Source organism: Trachurus trachurus, assembly GCF_905171665.1.
Source record: "Trachurus trachurus genome assembly, chromosome: 21".
NCBI lineage: Eukaryota > Metazoa > Chordata > Actinopteri > Carangiformes > Carangidae > Trachurus > Trachurus trachurus.
In genome coordinates, this window is record NC_139899.1 from 5,039,947 (window position 1) to 5,057,300 (window position 17,354).

The following is a 17,354-nucleotide window of genomic DNA, read 5'->3' on the forward strand; positions in this document are numbered from 1 at the left end:
TTAGAACCAAAAGGGCGTAAGTGACATTTGACAAACTTTACAGGAGAGGCAAAACAAAATTTTGACCAGACTTCAATCAACTGTATTCATTAACCTTAAACCACAACATTGCAACTACAGACATGCTTATATGAATGAGTATTTATGTAATAAACTTATGACATATTAACACAATGAACATATTCTTAAACATTTTAAAATCAAAAAAATATGTCAAAAACGTCACATACGCCTTTTTGGCACCAAACATTTCCAAGTCTTCTAGGACTATTGGGCGTATCTGCTGAACAATGCATTGAACTGATTGAATAATTAACACTTGAATAAGTAATTAATTGTCATGTAACTCATTCATTCATTATTTTAAAAGGGTCCTATGTTCCCCGCTGTTGCTGGTCGATGGACTCTCTCTACTTATCTGGACTCTATCTCTCTATCTGGCCTGTCTAGCCTCTACCTGGTCTTTTTACTGTACTAAACTTAACCAACTCCTGTCTTTGTTGCCTAAACCCAACCAATGGGACAATTACACTTCTCACTCAAAGTCACAACTCAACTTCTCACTCAAAAATAGGCAAAAATCTGCAAAGTCACAACTCCACTGCAGGTATGGGACAAAAAATGGCATGTTGCCCTGGTCTTTTTGGGGAAAAGCGGGGAACGTAGGATCCTTTTTCTATGAAAGGGTTCTATGTTGCCCAGTCACACATATAACAGGTACATAGGAGCTGGGGAACATAGGGATGACCCCAGTAAGGCTCTCAAGGCATGATTCTGTCTTACTGTAATCACTCTTGTGAGGGCATACATTCAAAAACAACTCTGACTCATCTTTAACTTCTTTAATATAGGATTCATCAGTTTGTTTCATAATATTCATCAAAATCTTTTCTGCCTCAGCCAGTTCCATGTCTGCAGTTTTCTCAGCCATTTTCAATGCTGTTTAAGGGCAATAACTACACTTACGCCCTTCTGGCTCTGAACCAACATGTGGGTCCGACATGTATTTACATGTATTTTTCAGGGCCAGAAGGGCGTAAGTGCACTTACGCCCTTTTGGCACTAACTGGTTTAGTTATATGACAGTTAAGTCTTTTGGTTTTTGATCAATAACTCTAAATTGATTAGGAATTCATGTGTGTTATTTTTTGCAGCAGAAAGAGCTGATCAAGAGCTTTAATTTGATATATATATCTCCATTTCGCCAAAAATGTCACTTACGCCCTTTTGGTTCTCACCCCTCGATATCAAAGAACCAGATAGCTATACTGTTGGACTAAATTACAACTTACTACTTAGCCTGGTTGAAAGTGGCAACAAGGTGAAGGATTACGGTATATTTATGTTTGTGGTGAAATTTTATGTAAATCAGAGCTAAACACTGGGCTACAAGTTATTTTTTGACAAACTTTTTTTTTCTTTTTAATTTAGCTTCTTGTTGTTGGTCAGATTTTACTGAAAGGAATAAAACACCTCAGACCACCACCAGTAAAGTTTTATCATTTTAAATGAGCACTACAGAAAAGTAGCAAATTTCAAAAACTTGACATAGCGATCTGGTGGAGCAGGTGGTGTTAGCTGATAAGGCAACAATGACTTGATGCTTAGTGATGAATCAGGAAATATCATCACAGTCTTCTGAATGTTTTTAGTCTGTTTGTCTTTTCCCAGGAAACTCCCTCTGCTCTTCCTGTATTCCTAATTGAAGTCTGTTGATGAAGTTGAAGTGCAGGAAGAAGTGATCTGTAATGCACTAACAGTCGTCTCCACCAGGGCTTTACTCTCTGATCAGAACAAATTACAGAGAGATTAAAGACAATCTGGAAACACACTTTGTCATAATGTCGTGTGTAGGTGTGTATACGCCCTGGTGTGTGATGCTGATTGGTACACAGCCTCAGTGTGTAAACAACATCCTTAGACCACAAACTAACTAACCAAAACCTTACTTCCTGCTTCTTCCAGAATAGGTGTTATAAATAGAGACGAGTGTTTTTTTTGTTGTTGACTACACCTCTGCTTCCTTACTGCTGTGAAAATGCAACAACAGAAACAGTTGAGAGGGAAACAAATCTAAATCTAAAATCCGTGTTGAGGTTTTATAGACGAGTTCAGATGTGAGAACCACTTTGGGAAGAAAAAAAGAAGGGAAAGAGGGTGAAAAACAAACAAACCAAAAAAAAAAAAGGGGAAAGGAAAAAAAAAGAAATTTCCTGTGAAACAGTCTCCCCTGTAGTTGATGGTTCGGTCTGTCCATCTTGGCTCTAAGAGCCCAGTCTTGCTGACATCTGTTAAAAAAGCTTCACCTCGCCCCTCGCTGTGAGGAAAAGCACCCGGGCTTGGAGTGCCATTTATCCTAAATGTGTGGTGCCTGCATTAGGCCTTCACCTATGGAGAAAAGTGTCAAGAACGGATGAATAAGTCACAGTACTCTTACTTGAAGCCCCCTCTTCTGCACCTCTGTGTGGAACAGTGCATTTAGTTCACACCTTAAACTAAATACACTTCCACCATTATTCTCTCAACTCTCCCAGATGAAAAGAAAAGAAAAATGGACGTGGGGGCCCAGATGCTGCTGTGAGCCACTGCTCTCTCGCTGTGCTCAAGCATTCATCCATCCAAAGTGCAGGTAAAATGGTTCGTCCGTTCAACACCTGCATCCCAAGGGCTTTTGTCCTTCATATTTTTCACACTTTTTTACTGTAACAGAAAGTACTCCATTAAAGAATTTTGGTATTTTTCATTGTCCATCCCAAAACAGACCTCACTTCTTCCTCCTGCTGGAGCTCTACCATTACATCCAGTAGCTGCAGGTGCTGCTCATAAAGTGCTTTAGCATTGTATTATAAGATCTCACTGATCATTACAGCAGCAACGCTTCGTGCATTTGCTGTCTGACATGCCATTACCTCACTGAACTCTGATCTGAAAGCACAACATATCATTAATGTACAAAAACCATCATGAAGCACTTACAGCAGCACTCGACACTGAAAGGCCCATCACCATGGGCTTTATGGACCTACCAGGCCATGTCCTTTAATAACTGTGTATACGTTGATGTGTGGTATGAATGGATTCCGTCATCATTTGATGATCTTTTAAAAAAAAAATCTTTTATTATCTTCTTTTATTCTAGCCAGTTTTTGTGTATGGATTCCATTGTATGCGCTGTAGAATGACAATAAATCATCTAATCTAATCCACTCTAATGACACTGATGGGAAATTCAACATGCTTTGGACAGGCCAAGCTAATTCCAAAAAATACTTTTATAAGATGAATGTGTGGCTCTGAGTGCTCAATGCATTGTAACATAAATACATATATACTGTACATATATATAATATATATATATTTCTCATGCAAAAATGCAATTACACAAACGAGCTGCAAGTTCAGCCCATGATCCTTTGCGAGTTCTCATCCTTTCCCTCTCTCCCTGACTCTCCATGCTTCCCCTCGCTGTCAGAATTAAGGCAGAAAGTAACTAATAAAAAGTGATGAACCTGCTGGGACACACTAACAAGTCCCAGCCAGGTTCATTAGCGTCTTCTACAGACTCCTCTGTTCTGGTGTGAGTAACTGCAGCATGTGGTGCCAAATCAATGAAGATGTTTTATTATTTTAGTTTCTGGGTTGTGTGTTCTTTTAGCTCGCCTCACGGCCGCCGTACTTTTATCTCTAAAAAACTGCTTTGGTCATAAACTTGGACTGTTGTTTGTCCGTAGTGTGTTTCGCGCTCCAATCAGTGTGAAGGATTCATTTCAGAAAGCATAATGTCTAAGAAGAAAAAAGGTAATAGAATGAAATCAATACTTTCATTAATAAATAATAATTCATGATTTAAAGTAGATTTAATGACAGAAAAGAGAAAAAAACAAATAATGTTTTGATTAAGTTTTGAATTCAACTGATATAAATCTGTTAATCAAGTGTGGGTGAGTCCATCACTGTGTTTGTAGATTTAAGCATTAGTGGTGTCAGGTGAACACTGACGTCTCTATGAATCTATGGGCAATTGGGAAATTGTATCAGTTTGTTTAATGGCTTTAGTGTGATATGGGTCCATGGTCAATTAAATCAAATAATTCTACTTAATATTATAATAACAATATCAATATGCCAAAATGTACTTAAGGGGAGACACTACAGGTGAATAGGGTAAAAAAAAAAAAAAAAAAATCGATACCATGAAACTTCCCAAGTTTATCACTTACATTTAAACAAATAGTTTTGTATTACAGGTTTTGTAAAAATGTTATGTTTGTAATACATATATATGTAAATCAGGCAATATCTGATGAAATATGCACTAATTTGCATATTTTTCCAGAACTGAAATCTGAAAAATGGATAAAGCCCCTTTCAAAATTCTTGTTTTATTTTGTTGACGTATTAGAGTCAGAAGTTTTTACAGAGGGGATTTTGGATATCTCTTTTTATCACTTTGTAAATGAGAAAATACTGTCACCAGCCCTAAAAAATCCAATTTTGCCATGTTTTTAGGAACAAAACGTTGTATAAACCAGGCTTTGAATGATATATCAACAATCCCCTCTGTAAAAACCTTCAGAATACAGACAGGAATAAAACTGGAAGGTTTGGTGTCTGTAAGTGCTGCTGAAGTGGAGATTTCAGGCCCAGAGTCTGAGGAAAAACTAATTGAGAGAAAACAGCCTTTAAAGACTTGTACTGTAAAATTCCATAGATTGTTAATGTAAATCATACTTTTATGATTGGTTGCAGATACAGAGGAAATGACAATATTTGGAGCCTACATCATTGTTGAGGAGAGAGAGCTTTACAATGATACCTGACATGACATGGGTCAGACAACAGGCACAGTACAGTGTGTCACAAATAGCTGTTAACTTTAGGAGAAATCTACTGACGAAATAGACACAATTAAGTAAAATAACCACCTTAATGCGGATGTTCTACCATTTCTTTTGACTTTTCTGAGAGAATACATGTTAAGGAAGAAAAATAGCCCAAAATCTCAAAATTGATCAGTGCATGAAAAAACTGTGTTTTTGCCTGTAGTGTCTCACCTTAGTAGATTTAATGACAGAAAAGAGAAAAAAACAAATAAAGTTTTGATTAAGTTTTGAATTCCTGTGATATACATCTGTTAATAAAATGTGGGCGAGTCCATCACTGTGTTTGTAGATTTAAGCATTAGTGGTGTCAGGTGAACACTGACGTCTCTATGGGCAATTGGGAAATTGTATCAGTTTGTTTAATGGCTTTAGTGCGATATGGGTCCATGGTCAATTAAATCAAATCATTCTACTAAATATTCTAATAACAATATCAATATCAAGTGCCAAAATGTCGTTAAGTGAGGGAGGTGAAAAATGAAATAAGAATAACATGGAATAAGATGAAACCAGAAACAATGGGGGGGGAAAGCACAACAAACACAAAAGAGAATTCCAGGGGTGAGAGAGTGAGATCTGTCCAAATGTTCCCATTTCCTTATCTTGTAATCTATCTGAACTTTTTAAGTGTTTGCACTTGTATCCTTTTCTCTGTGCAGCGCCGAGTCAGTCTGTCAGTCAGGAGAGTGTGTGTCAGCAAAGTGTTGAGAGCCAGGATCCTGTGTTCCTGTCTAACAGATTGGGGGAGTAGATAAAACAGCACCGCTCCCCCCCTGGTTCACACACTCTCTCTCACACACACACAGACACACACACACACACACACACACACACACACAAGATATTTTTGCGGGGCCCGACATTGACATCATGCATTCCCTAAGCCTTTAAACCAAGTGGTATAACCTTCAAACGGCCCTTTAAAATAGTAGGATCCAGCACCGTGGACCCCACAAGCACAGCAGGCTCCTGGCTCTCTGGCCCCCATAAATACAGGAAAAGAAAGAAACAAGCACAAACACACACACACACACACAGACCCCCAGCCCCAGCCCCAGCCCCAGCCCCCCCACCTCCTGTCTCCGTCTCAGAATTTATGCATATGGCAGCATGGAAAAGCGTCCTGTGTGTTTTTTTTTGTCTGCGTATGTGTATTAGTTTCAGGTTCAGTCTCTGTGGGGGTTTCACAGTAAATATTAAGTTCTGTTTGAGCGGAATTATTACTCAGAGACATCATGTAATTAATGAATTCCCCGAGTTTGAATTCTCAGGGGGAAATGAAATTTGCTGAAAACACTTGTGCCTCGGAATAAAAAAATAAAGAGTCAGGATTTAACAAATTGTTACTTTATGATTTAGCAAAGCAAAGCGCTTTGTGGTGGAACTTCCAGCTCTTCAGTGGAACTACAAACCGTGTTAGAACATCAAGAGATAAACAACCACAATGCCTTAATTGTAGAATAAAGGGATTCAATTATTATTAGCAGGGGGCTTCTTACTTTATTAGACTTTAGTAAACTGTTTGTTCTAGTTCAAAATCTCTTATTTCTGCAATTATTAGACATGAAACAAACCATGGGAATGCACTTTTTTTGTCTTGGCAGGAATATCCATCTAACGGCTATAGTGCTGTCCCATAATAGCAAAGCTTCATTTATTGAGACATCGTCATAAATATTTACATAAGCCGGAGAGGGAACACGGATATTTCTCCCACCCCTGCTCTATCCATCCATCCATCCCATCTTGCCCTTTTCCCCCCCACACATCCATCCCTACCGTTCCCCCTGGCAGCTTGGGGAGCAAAAGGTCAGCAGCGTTTTGTATAGGATAGAGAGTAGAGCAGAGTGGAGGGGAGGGGTTATGTATTCTGTTGTGACCTATAGACAATAGCAGTTAAGAGGAGGGAAAAAAAGGCAAAAGCGTATTTCAACTAAATGAAAAAGCATAAAATCCATTAAAAACCCATGAGGATAAGCCCAGCTCCCAGTGTGTGAGTGTGTGAGTGTGTGAGCAGACGCTGATGCTGCGGAGGCCACATCCAACTATTTATGTTCCTGGTGTCTGGGGGCAGTAAAACACCACAGTTGGGCTGAGACTAACCATAACACAAGGTGAGGGGGTAATCAGGCAACACCCAGTCATTTAGAGCCAGTCTACATACAGACATCACAACAACTGTCTTTAATGAGTGTATCCATGTTCTGGGGTCTGTCTAACATTCTTAAAATCAACAAGATTTTAAAACTTTGATGTTCATCAGCTCAGTGTGGTATTTTAAATTGATATGGGAGAGCAACAGATGGTGCAGTCATTACTTTAAGAGACAGAAGACACTGGGACTAAGAATGGTGCAGTTTCTCCAAGATGGTGCTTTGCTAGAGACTAAAACAAAGGTGAACCCTGAGCTTAGATTTGCCAAGCACTTGTTTTATGAGTATTTAAAACTATTTATCGCACTCTCCGCACTTTGTCTTTTTCTCTCTCTTTTTTCTCTTGGATATGTGTGCCAGTGTTCTTACTGTAATGTATGGACTGTGTATACAAGTACAAAGCAGCTGTATTATGCCCAAGACGAATTTCCCTCCCGGGACAAATAAAGTTTATTTGATTTGATTTGAACTCAAATTGAATGCTACCACTCTGTCTGATTGTGCTCCATAAATGACCAGTGGACATTTCCTTTAACTTGTGAGAGAGAAAATCATAAGTCCAGCAAAATGAGGTTTCACTTTAAAGGTATAATACGTAGGAATTCCCCCCATCTATCGGTGCGGTTGCATATCTGAACGTATTCTTGATGTTGCATTCACATGAAATCGGGCAGACGTCAGACAGACAACAGACGCTGCATGTAACAGGATAAACAAGCGTCTATGTAAACAAGTGGTCCGCCAGCACGAGGCAAAACAATACAGGTGTGACAATATGTTGTCATGGTGATGTGGTATTGTTTACCTGACCCACGTTTTACCGTCTTTCTCTGGTGGAGTAAAATGACATTCGGTTGGTTTGCCGACGGCCGTCTGCCTGACTGCACCTGAATGCAACATCAGTGCCTCCGTCCTTCCGTACTTTATTTTTATCTTGCAAGAGGTGGACTGTCATAAAAGTCAGTACGAGAGTGCACACTGAGATTTGGTTACATCAGGTTACATAGGCACAAGAGCGAGAATGAGCCACGTGCTCCTAGGAGACGGCATCAAACATTGTCCAATAACATTATTGCATTCTTGCAAAATAAGTTTGCATAGTACAAGTTTGCACTTAGCGCTCATGACATGTCATTGGACTATTATAAGATCAACTCATATGTAAAGGCAGGAAGAGAGTGGTTGTCTGCAACTGAAGGTTTGTTGTGTTTTTTTCACACCTCAGCATGTTGACATCTGGTTTTGGATATCGAGACAACTGCTTGCTTAAGCGTAATCATCACAAAATAACCGAAACCCAATCGGACACCTGCATATTGCCCTGTACACAGCAGAAAAGTGCAACTTGTGCTTTCTTCAAAGTTCACCTAAAGTTCATGAGCATACATCTTCAAAGTTCAATCAAGGGTCATTAACATAAAAATGTCCATTACACCAGTAAGATCTATTGATGTTGCTTTAAGAGGTGACACATCACACCTGTGGGTCGTCTCCAGTTTCTTCTCTCAATACAATTCAATGCTACTTTTAAATAATTAAAAATATGTTTCAGTATTTTACATAACAAGGACAGTTGTTACCTGCAGCACAACACGTAGTGAGCCCACATTCATCTGTACTGCTCATCCAAACTATCATCATAGGATCAGACTGATACTTTAAGGCCTTGGCTGTACTATTGACATTGACCTGCTGTCACCAGCCGCCCTCAGTATAATCACAGGTGTTGATCAGACTTGTTGCTGGTTGGTCTCTTCTTTAGGACTTTAGCCTCCCAGCTGTAACATAACTGGTTGATCTTCCTTTACCTTGTGAACTGCTCACCTTTTTCTGGTATGTGGCCTAAATCATGATTCATGGATGGTAAAATAAAGTGTATACATAGATAATTCATTTGGCTTACATTCATAGTAGTAGTAGTAGTTTATAATGCCAGTAACTCATTTAGCATTGACTTGCCAAATAGAAAACCTGCATGAAAACTGTTCTGTGTAACTTGTTTATAATTAGTTAACCACATAACATAATTATAAACCATGTATATAGCCTTTATGGATAGTCCAATTGTGAAGTCTTCTCAGAGATGAACTGCAACATATTTGTTTGTAGTCATTATGGTCTGTCCCAAGTCACTGCGTCAGTGTGTCATCAAGATTCAAAATACACTGTCCCTTCATTGATTGCTCCACTGAAGCAGTTCATTTCTTAAGCCTGCTTCGGAGCGCTTGAGGATGTGATATACACAATCACAAGACAAGTGCATGCAACATCACTTCATCCGCTGATTGCTCTCATTCCGGGGGAGTAATTAGCACCTTAAGAGGAAAAGGTAGGTTCAGAGATGCGATCCCCAGGTGATTCTAACGAGTTAATTTATTCTAACCCTGTTGAGATTAAACTAAGAGTTGTCACAGGAGAGGAAGTTCCTTAATGAGCTGATATACATGTACTGTAAAAGCACAGCTACAGCCATATCCACAACCATCATGTGAGGCTTATTGACACAGTTGTCAGCATCTTTACTGCTGCACTTCTACTCTGTGGATCAGACAGCGAGGTTTACAGGACAAACAGGACCAAACTGCTACTTCTCATCAACACCACAGTAAAAAATAAAAATAAAAAAAACACTGTGATGAGCTTAGCACTTATGTCAGTTGATTACAGGGTCAGGTGATGTCATTTTAGCTTAGCTTAGATTATTTTAGGCCAGGCTAGGTTGAGTTAGGTTAGGTTATAGGCCAGGTTGAGTTAGATGAGGTTAGGTTATGTTAGGCTAGGCTAGGTTGAGTTAGGTTAGGTTAGGTTAGGTTATAGGCTAGGCCAGGTTGAGTTAGATGAGGTTAGGTTATGTTAGGCTAGGCCAGGTTGAGTTAGGTTAGGTTAGGCTAGGCCAGGTTGAGTTAGATGAGGTTAGGTTATGTTAGGCTAGGCTGAGTTAGGTTAGGTTAGGCTAGGCCAGGTTGAGTTAGGTTAGGTTAGGTTAGCTTAGGCCAGGTTAGGTTTTTTTCTACCAAAACATGAACTGGGGACGTTTTGTGATGAAACAATGGCATTCATGATATAGCTGCATCAGTGACACAGGTGAAACAGAATCTAACAAACTGAAAATCTGACTGACATTGTGTAAAAGTGGGCACAAAAGTAAGGTTTGTGCACTCTGCAAAGTCCAAGATGTTCCAGTCCTGTCAAGTGTATTCTTTACTGCTATAGGCTACGCCTTTATTTGCTTTTTAATTGAATATGATACAATAATTTTATTTTGAATATAATCATGACACAAGTTCGGCAGAGGCCACTACACAAGTTCCAACTTTTCCTTAAGCTGACTGAGCTGAGCTACTGGGTTCTGAGGTTGAACTTTTCAAGCCAACACTGATAAAGACAAAATATTGAAGAGCAGAGACAGAATGTTCAGTTCCACAACAACTAAGTCAATGTGAAGGATTTGAGGGTTCCAGCTGCATGTATTAATTACCAGCTCCAACAGCCAAAGAAAAAAAAAGAAGCTAGTTTTCTCCTTCAGGGCCTTGGTGGATTAAAACATAATGACAACATGGTCAAATTACTGTTTTAGCTACTGATACATAATAGACGGACCTCAGGCTGCCACACTGCTAAATCTCAGATGGTCATTTACTGGAACACAGTTCACAGAGATAAGGCAATGCTTCAACAAAAAAAAAAGACCATGACCACAATTTCCAAAGGTCAAAGATAGTAGAAATGTCACATACTGCAGCCTCCACTTGTCACTCGATCTAGCCTTTTATTTTCCCAGGATTCAGGTCATGACAGAAAAAAAACATTGACCATGGGACATAATATACAATCCCACTGCTGTTTATCAAGCCTGGTAGAACAAATATCCAGTGCAAATGTAAATGTAAACATCAACAGCGACACAGTGAGCGGATGTCAGGTCTGTGTACTCTGAGCAGAGAGGAATGTGAGCGAGGGAAGCATGTGAAGCGAGTCACGTTTCACTGTCAATAAACCCACAATCACACACAGGTACAGTGGGAGCGCAGAAAGTATCCAGACCCACTCCGGGTTTAAACCCTTATCTTGCAGCTTCATGCTAACATCAATATACTCCATAATGAAGAAATTAAAAGCAGAACTATAGGACATTTTGGCCTTCACCAGAGGAAACTGATGGTCATACATCCTCCAGAAGAAAAACCACCAGTGCAGCTGCTCACTGTTCTGGGCTTTATGACCCCTGGTGAAACCTTCTCCTGTCTGAAACCGTTTTCTAGTTGAATGAAACCACAACTAAGCTTTAACACCGAGATCTACCCATCGCCTGCCCAAAGGTGAGGCCTGGTGGAGGCAGCATACAGTGGAGTGCACAGGTTTGGCCACCCCTGGTCCACATTTCTGTTCATGTGAACAATTAAGCAAGTGGCCTAAAGTTAAACATGAAACACTCTTTTGCAATATTTTAATCAATATCAGTGTATAATTTGAGTTTTCTATAATTTTAGAGTAAAAAGGGGAAACAAAGCGGATGGAAGTTCCGTTGCTTAGGCTGTTTACATCCTTCAAAGCCGCATTTTTTTTCCACAGACAGCGTCAGATGGCGACTCAAACATGCACCCAGAAGTTTATTTACTTCAAGCAAGCCGACATGTTTGTAAAACTGGATCTGATTCAAAGTCTCGCGTGAGACCCAAGTTGACGCTCGGTGTGTTCACGTGCAGTCGGAAGCTCCCGTTTGTGTCATAAACACAGGAATATCAACTCTTGACTTGCTTGAAGTAAATCAACTTCTGGGTGCATGTCTGAGTCGCCATCTGACGCTGTCTGTGGAACAAAAGGTTTACTACTTACTTACTTGTAAACAGCCTAAGCAGCGGAACTTCCATACACTCCCATTCATCTACCGCAACTACCACAAAACAGGAGCAATTCAACTGAAAATCTTCAGATTCCTTCTTTTAGACCTAAACATGTTAGGAAAATACAATCCTGAGTTGAAGCTCTCAGATAACTTTGACCAAGGTATCAGACATTTGCATGGATTTCCAAAGGGGGGCTACTAGGTACTAGCTATGCAGGGTGGCCAAACCTTTGCTGTTGGGCCCTTTTCCTTTTCTGTCATTTTGAAAGTGTAAAATATAAATTAAAATAAAAATCAGGAAAAAAAAAAATATATATATACACATTAAAATGTAAAGGGAATGTGTCATCTGTAACGTTGTGCCTTTCGGTGTGGGTGCCCAATCATACCACTGTAGACCAGTCAGGACGAGGCAAAGTACAGAGAGATCCTTAATGAAGTCCATGTGTGTAGATTGATGCAGAAAGAGGAACTAAACTATTTTAGCAAAAGAGCAATATAAGAAAATGTGAAATATGTGAAGGGTCTAAACACTTTCTGAATGCACCGCACATGGATACAAATGCACGCTACACTGTGCTCTACCTGAAAAATGCATAGCCTCAGCACATACCACAATATGCAACCTGCCCTCAGGCATTCTGGGAGGACGAGATTAACATCTGACTCGGGGGTTTGCGGCGCGCACCCTCAACAATCGCACTCACACATGTATGGGGAGGGTACGTGCAATGCTCAGACACAGCGCGTGAGCTATGGAAAGGTCAGAGTGGCACATCCCTCATCATTCTGTCACAGTCACCTTCATTGAAGGAGTGGGAGCAGGAGGAGGAAAGAGAAGATGTGGTTTAGACCCTGATCCAGATCTATGTCACTACAGTTCTACCATGGAAATCTGCAGGGTTTTGGCAATCAGTGGCGTGAGCATTTCATATACAGGTGCCTATAGATTTATAGACAGCGCTCAGGGATTATTGAAGCAAACAGGATACACCTGGGAGTGCCATAGCAACATCAGCATCCTCTCAGCATTTCCTCTCTTCTCTTCTCCTCTTACCACAGATTTCCCAGACTCCAGAGCTCCATCCCTCTGCACCAACCGCCGCCTGAATCAGCTCCTTTCCTCTGCTCCTAAACCGGCCTACCCTCTGTTTATGAACCAGCCTGCTACCCAGCATTCCCATTACGCTGGCCTGCTCTCCCTGCTTTCCCTGTAAAGTATATGACCCAGCCTGCCCACCAGAAGCTGCCTCCATCAGCTCCTTTTGACTCAACTATCCCATCTTCCATATTATTCCACATTCCATGTTGTAAACTGTTTTCTTGTCTATTGCATGTCTGCCCGTCCTGGATGAGGGATCCCTCCACTGTCCATTATTGGGAGATTTTCCTCAGTCGATGTGAGGGTCTAAGGACAGATTGCCTTTTTCTTGGTCTCTGGTTGGTTGTTAACATTTAACGCTCCGGTCGGTACTTTTCAGAGTAACTCGGAAACCACACAACAAAACTTATTGGGGGAAATTGTTATCAAAAGCTTACTCTTTGGGAAATCTATCGTGGGCTCGGAGCAATTATAACCTTTCGAGAAGATTTTCAATCCAGCCGTTAAGTACAGCGTTTTTTGCGGGAACTTCGTACGGTAAATCCAATGTTATAACTCTGTGATAATGTGATTATTTGTTACGTTTTATGATAAAGACGTGTAAATTATTATTATTATTATTACCGGGCCTCCATTTTGCGGCCTGACGTAAACAATGACGACTTCCGGTTGGTCTCTCGACCAATCAGATGCTCCGATTTCTTCTTCATTTGTTTTGATGACGGTATCCAATCAGGAAAGATCAACGTGAAGTAAGATAGTTGCCCGTATCGAAAACAAAGGAATAATAATCCCCCATGGCCAAAATAAAGAAAAATAAACATTTACACACAACCTTTGCACATGGAAACATAGCCTACACAAGCTTAGCTTCATGCACTGTATGGAATGTGCTAAGTGCACATTCTGAGTGAAAAACGAGTGGGAAAAAAATGTAAGAAGTGAGTTATATAATTATACATACATATATATTCATAATTTATATGCATTTTTGTGTGTGTGTGTCTGTGTGTGCATATTTGCAAAGTAACCATTAGATTTATGTGTGTGTGTGTGCATGTTTTGTTCCTTAGTATTTCATTAGGTCTGCAGAATAAGCAGAGTTTGCAGGGCAGCTGCAGTGCAATGCCTGTGAGCTTTGCGGTGTACTCCCACACACACACACACACACACACACACACACACACACACACACACACACACACACACACACACACACACACACACACACACACACACACACAGCTTGGCCTTCCCAACAGTTTCTTTTGCAGGTCAGGAGCAGTGGGGTGGATGACGGCCGATTCCCTCCTCTGATCCATTACCGTAGCACCTCTGGTGTCATTTGGACGGCGTGTGAGGTATTCAGACTTTGAAGCAGTAGGACCCCTCCCTTTGGCCCAGTCCTGCTCCTTCCTGTCTCTTTCCAGGAGGCAACATTAATGAGCCTACAGGGTGTTGTGCAATATCTGACCAACAGCATCTTAACATCTCAAAACACTTTCACAATAAAAGCCTGGATTCACCCGCTCACACTTTTCATCACGGCTGGTGGAGCTGAGAATCAAATTACAGACCTGCCGATTAGTGGGCTATTGAGTGCAGACTGACACGCAAGAATGGTAATCCATTTCAAATTCACAACCCAATAAAATCCAGCAGATTAATTGATCATCTTAAGCCTCTCTGCTCCATTATCAACTGACTGATAAAATATAGGCCTACAATTAGACAGAAATGATCAAATTATCCATGAATTGATGAAACATGTAAGTTTTGTTCTAATCTTGCTATTGCTGGTGTAGGTAGGCTACACCTGAATTATACAGAGACAATATAGGCCTATTATTGAAAGTTCCATAGCCTACTGTACAGTTTCCAAGTGTTCAGACCTGACATTGCAGCTTTTACTCTGTAAGAATGAGCAGGCCGGAGCAGATGGCCAGTCATCTGCTGACATTTTGAGCTCGGTCACTCTCTTGTGTTTAGAAACATTTAGTCAAGGGGGGTTTATTTTTGACCTTGGGGAAAGGATGTGTGATAAAACACTAGAAACTTGAGCTCCACCAGAGAGTTTTCACACCTTCCAGCCATACAGCTGTCCTCATGATCAAATAGACGTAGCTCAAGTGTCTGATAAGATAATAACACTGTGAAATGTGTGTGAGTGTTAGCATTAACAGCAGTTTACTTACAGGAAACATTGCACCAAACTTGCTAGCTAGCTCATCACTTAGGAATGGCCAATGAACTTATTTGCGTTAATCAGAAGATCAATTTTATCTGCGTTATATAATAAAACTTATGAAGTGATAATAATTGAACATTGAGGTGCTAGCAGGCTAGTTTTGACACAGGATAGCTAACCGTCTTAATGCTAAGCTACACTAACCAGCTACTAGCTGCAGCCTCATGTTTACTGTCTTATTCAACTCCCTGCAAGAAAATGAATAAGCAAATATCCTCAAAATATAGAAATAATTCTTTGAATGCTGATTGTTGATTGTTGTATTTCTGTGCCAAATTTTGTCACAGTTTGTGGTTCCTGAAAGGCAGAAAGCATTCTCATTCTTAATGCTGTTTGGAATGACTTTTTTTTTTTTTTTTTTTTTTTACAACCCAGTAATAGTTGTTCGAGAACACAACAAGAACAAGCCCTTTTCCAGATAAACATGCAGATGTTGGCAGTGATTCACTGATGTGGAAACAGACTAATTAAGTCACAAGTCACAAGTACGTTTTGCTTTTCTTTTCTCTTCACACTCCCACTCCCATTCGGCACTCAGCTTATTATTGTCTCGACAAAATCGGCAGAATCAAATGAAACCTTAAAGGCTTTACTCACACTCTGTGACAGACAACAATTTGTGGGCGCACGGTGAAAAGAGAGGCTTGTTCTGGATCATCATCGCTCCACACAGGGCAGACAATAACAAATGTTCAGCCCAAGGAGGTGGCCCATCATCTGATGATGACCCTTCCTCTTGTATTTCTCTAAATGTGAACAACAAAAGGAAAAAAAACAATGTCCAAGTCAAAGCCAGTGATGTATGATTAGAGTAATTACAAACAAGGAGTAAGACACAGCGGCACACTCGAAGAAAAGATTAGGAAGAGAAGAGAGGATTAAAATGTATAAAACAGCCAGTATTGATCGCCATGCTTTTTCTTTCTTTTTCCTCCGCTGCCCTGCCCATCACTTTCTTTGTCTGTCCAGTAGTGAGAGCGTAATCACAGCTTTCAGTCAGGCACATGTCTGCCAATACAGTACATAGCCAGAGTGGGCAGGTTAATGGAATAGAGGTCAAATTGGCCTCCAATTCAGTAGCATGGCCTCCAAGTTTTTCAAGCAGACACAGATGGATGCACACGTTTTGAAACTCACTCTCAAGTTTCTCTCAATTTGCCCTCCAGCTCTTTGGATGTGATGCATGCAGCTCCTACACTTCTGCTTTGTGTCGCTGTGCGCTGCATGACAAAATGTGATTTTACTGTACAGATACACACATCCTGTAGAGGCTGTCATTCCACTCTAACACAAACAACGTCCTGAATTCCTTTGCAAGTCTATAATCTTTATCTTCTTCTTGAATTGTTGGTCTACCAGAAGGGGAAGAGAGGAAAGAAATCCCATTATTTAACATTCAACACTTTTCCTGCCTCGACGCCCCAGAATATTCAGTCCTTCAGCCAATAAAAACCACTAAAAACACTTGTGAGTTGTTTTTTTTTTTTTTTTAGATCATATCATCCGGACTGATTTGACAGGAATTGCCTCAACCCACAGGAGTTACTGAGCAACTTGCAATGCAATGATGACTTAAACAGCTGATACAGTCAGTATACTGCAGTAACAGCTCAGAAAATGTAGTTCCAAATGCTCTTGTGTTTCAGATACATAGGCCAGATACGGCCATCACACAGACTGGGGTGTCTGGCACCATGTAGTTCCCAGAGTGCCTCCTCTGTTTTAATACAGGATGGAAATAAAGAAACACTGGATCAGCACCAGAGCAGTAATGACATCATACTGCTTAAAGCCATCTCTACCAACTATCTGATCTTGGGGCTTGAAGAAGTCATGAGGTCATCCTGAATTCTGGATCAGCCTGTTGCAGAGGGTGATTGTACAAAGCAAAGGGCATGACAAAGATAATTCACAGTGAGATAAAGCAGTGAAAACATTCAAATTAAGTGTAGGACCAGGAAGAGGAGCTTCCGCTGCAAACAAGCTTGAAATATAGACTTATTTAATTTTTTTCAGAACAATTTCGCATTTCGGGGCTTCAATACAAGACGGACATTACATACGAGCAGCATGGAGGTATTTGGATATTTTTTGGCGTGTCTTTTTGTTACGAAGAAAAGTG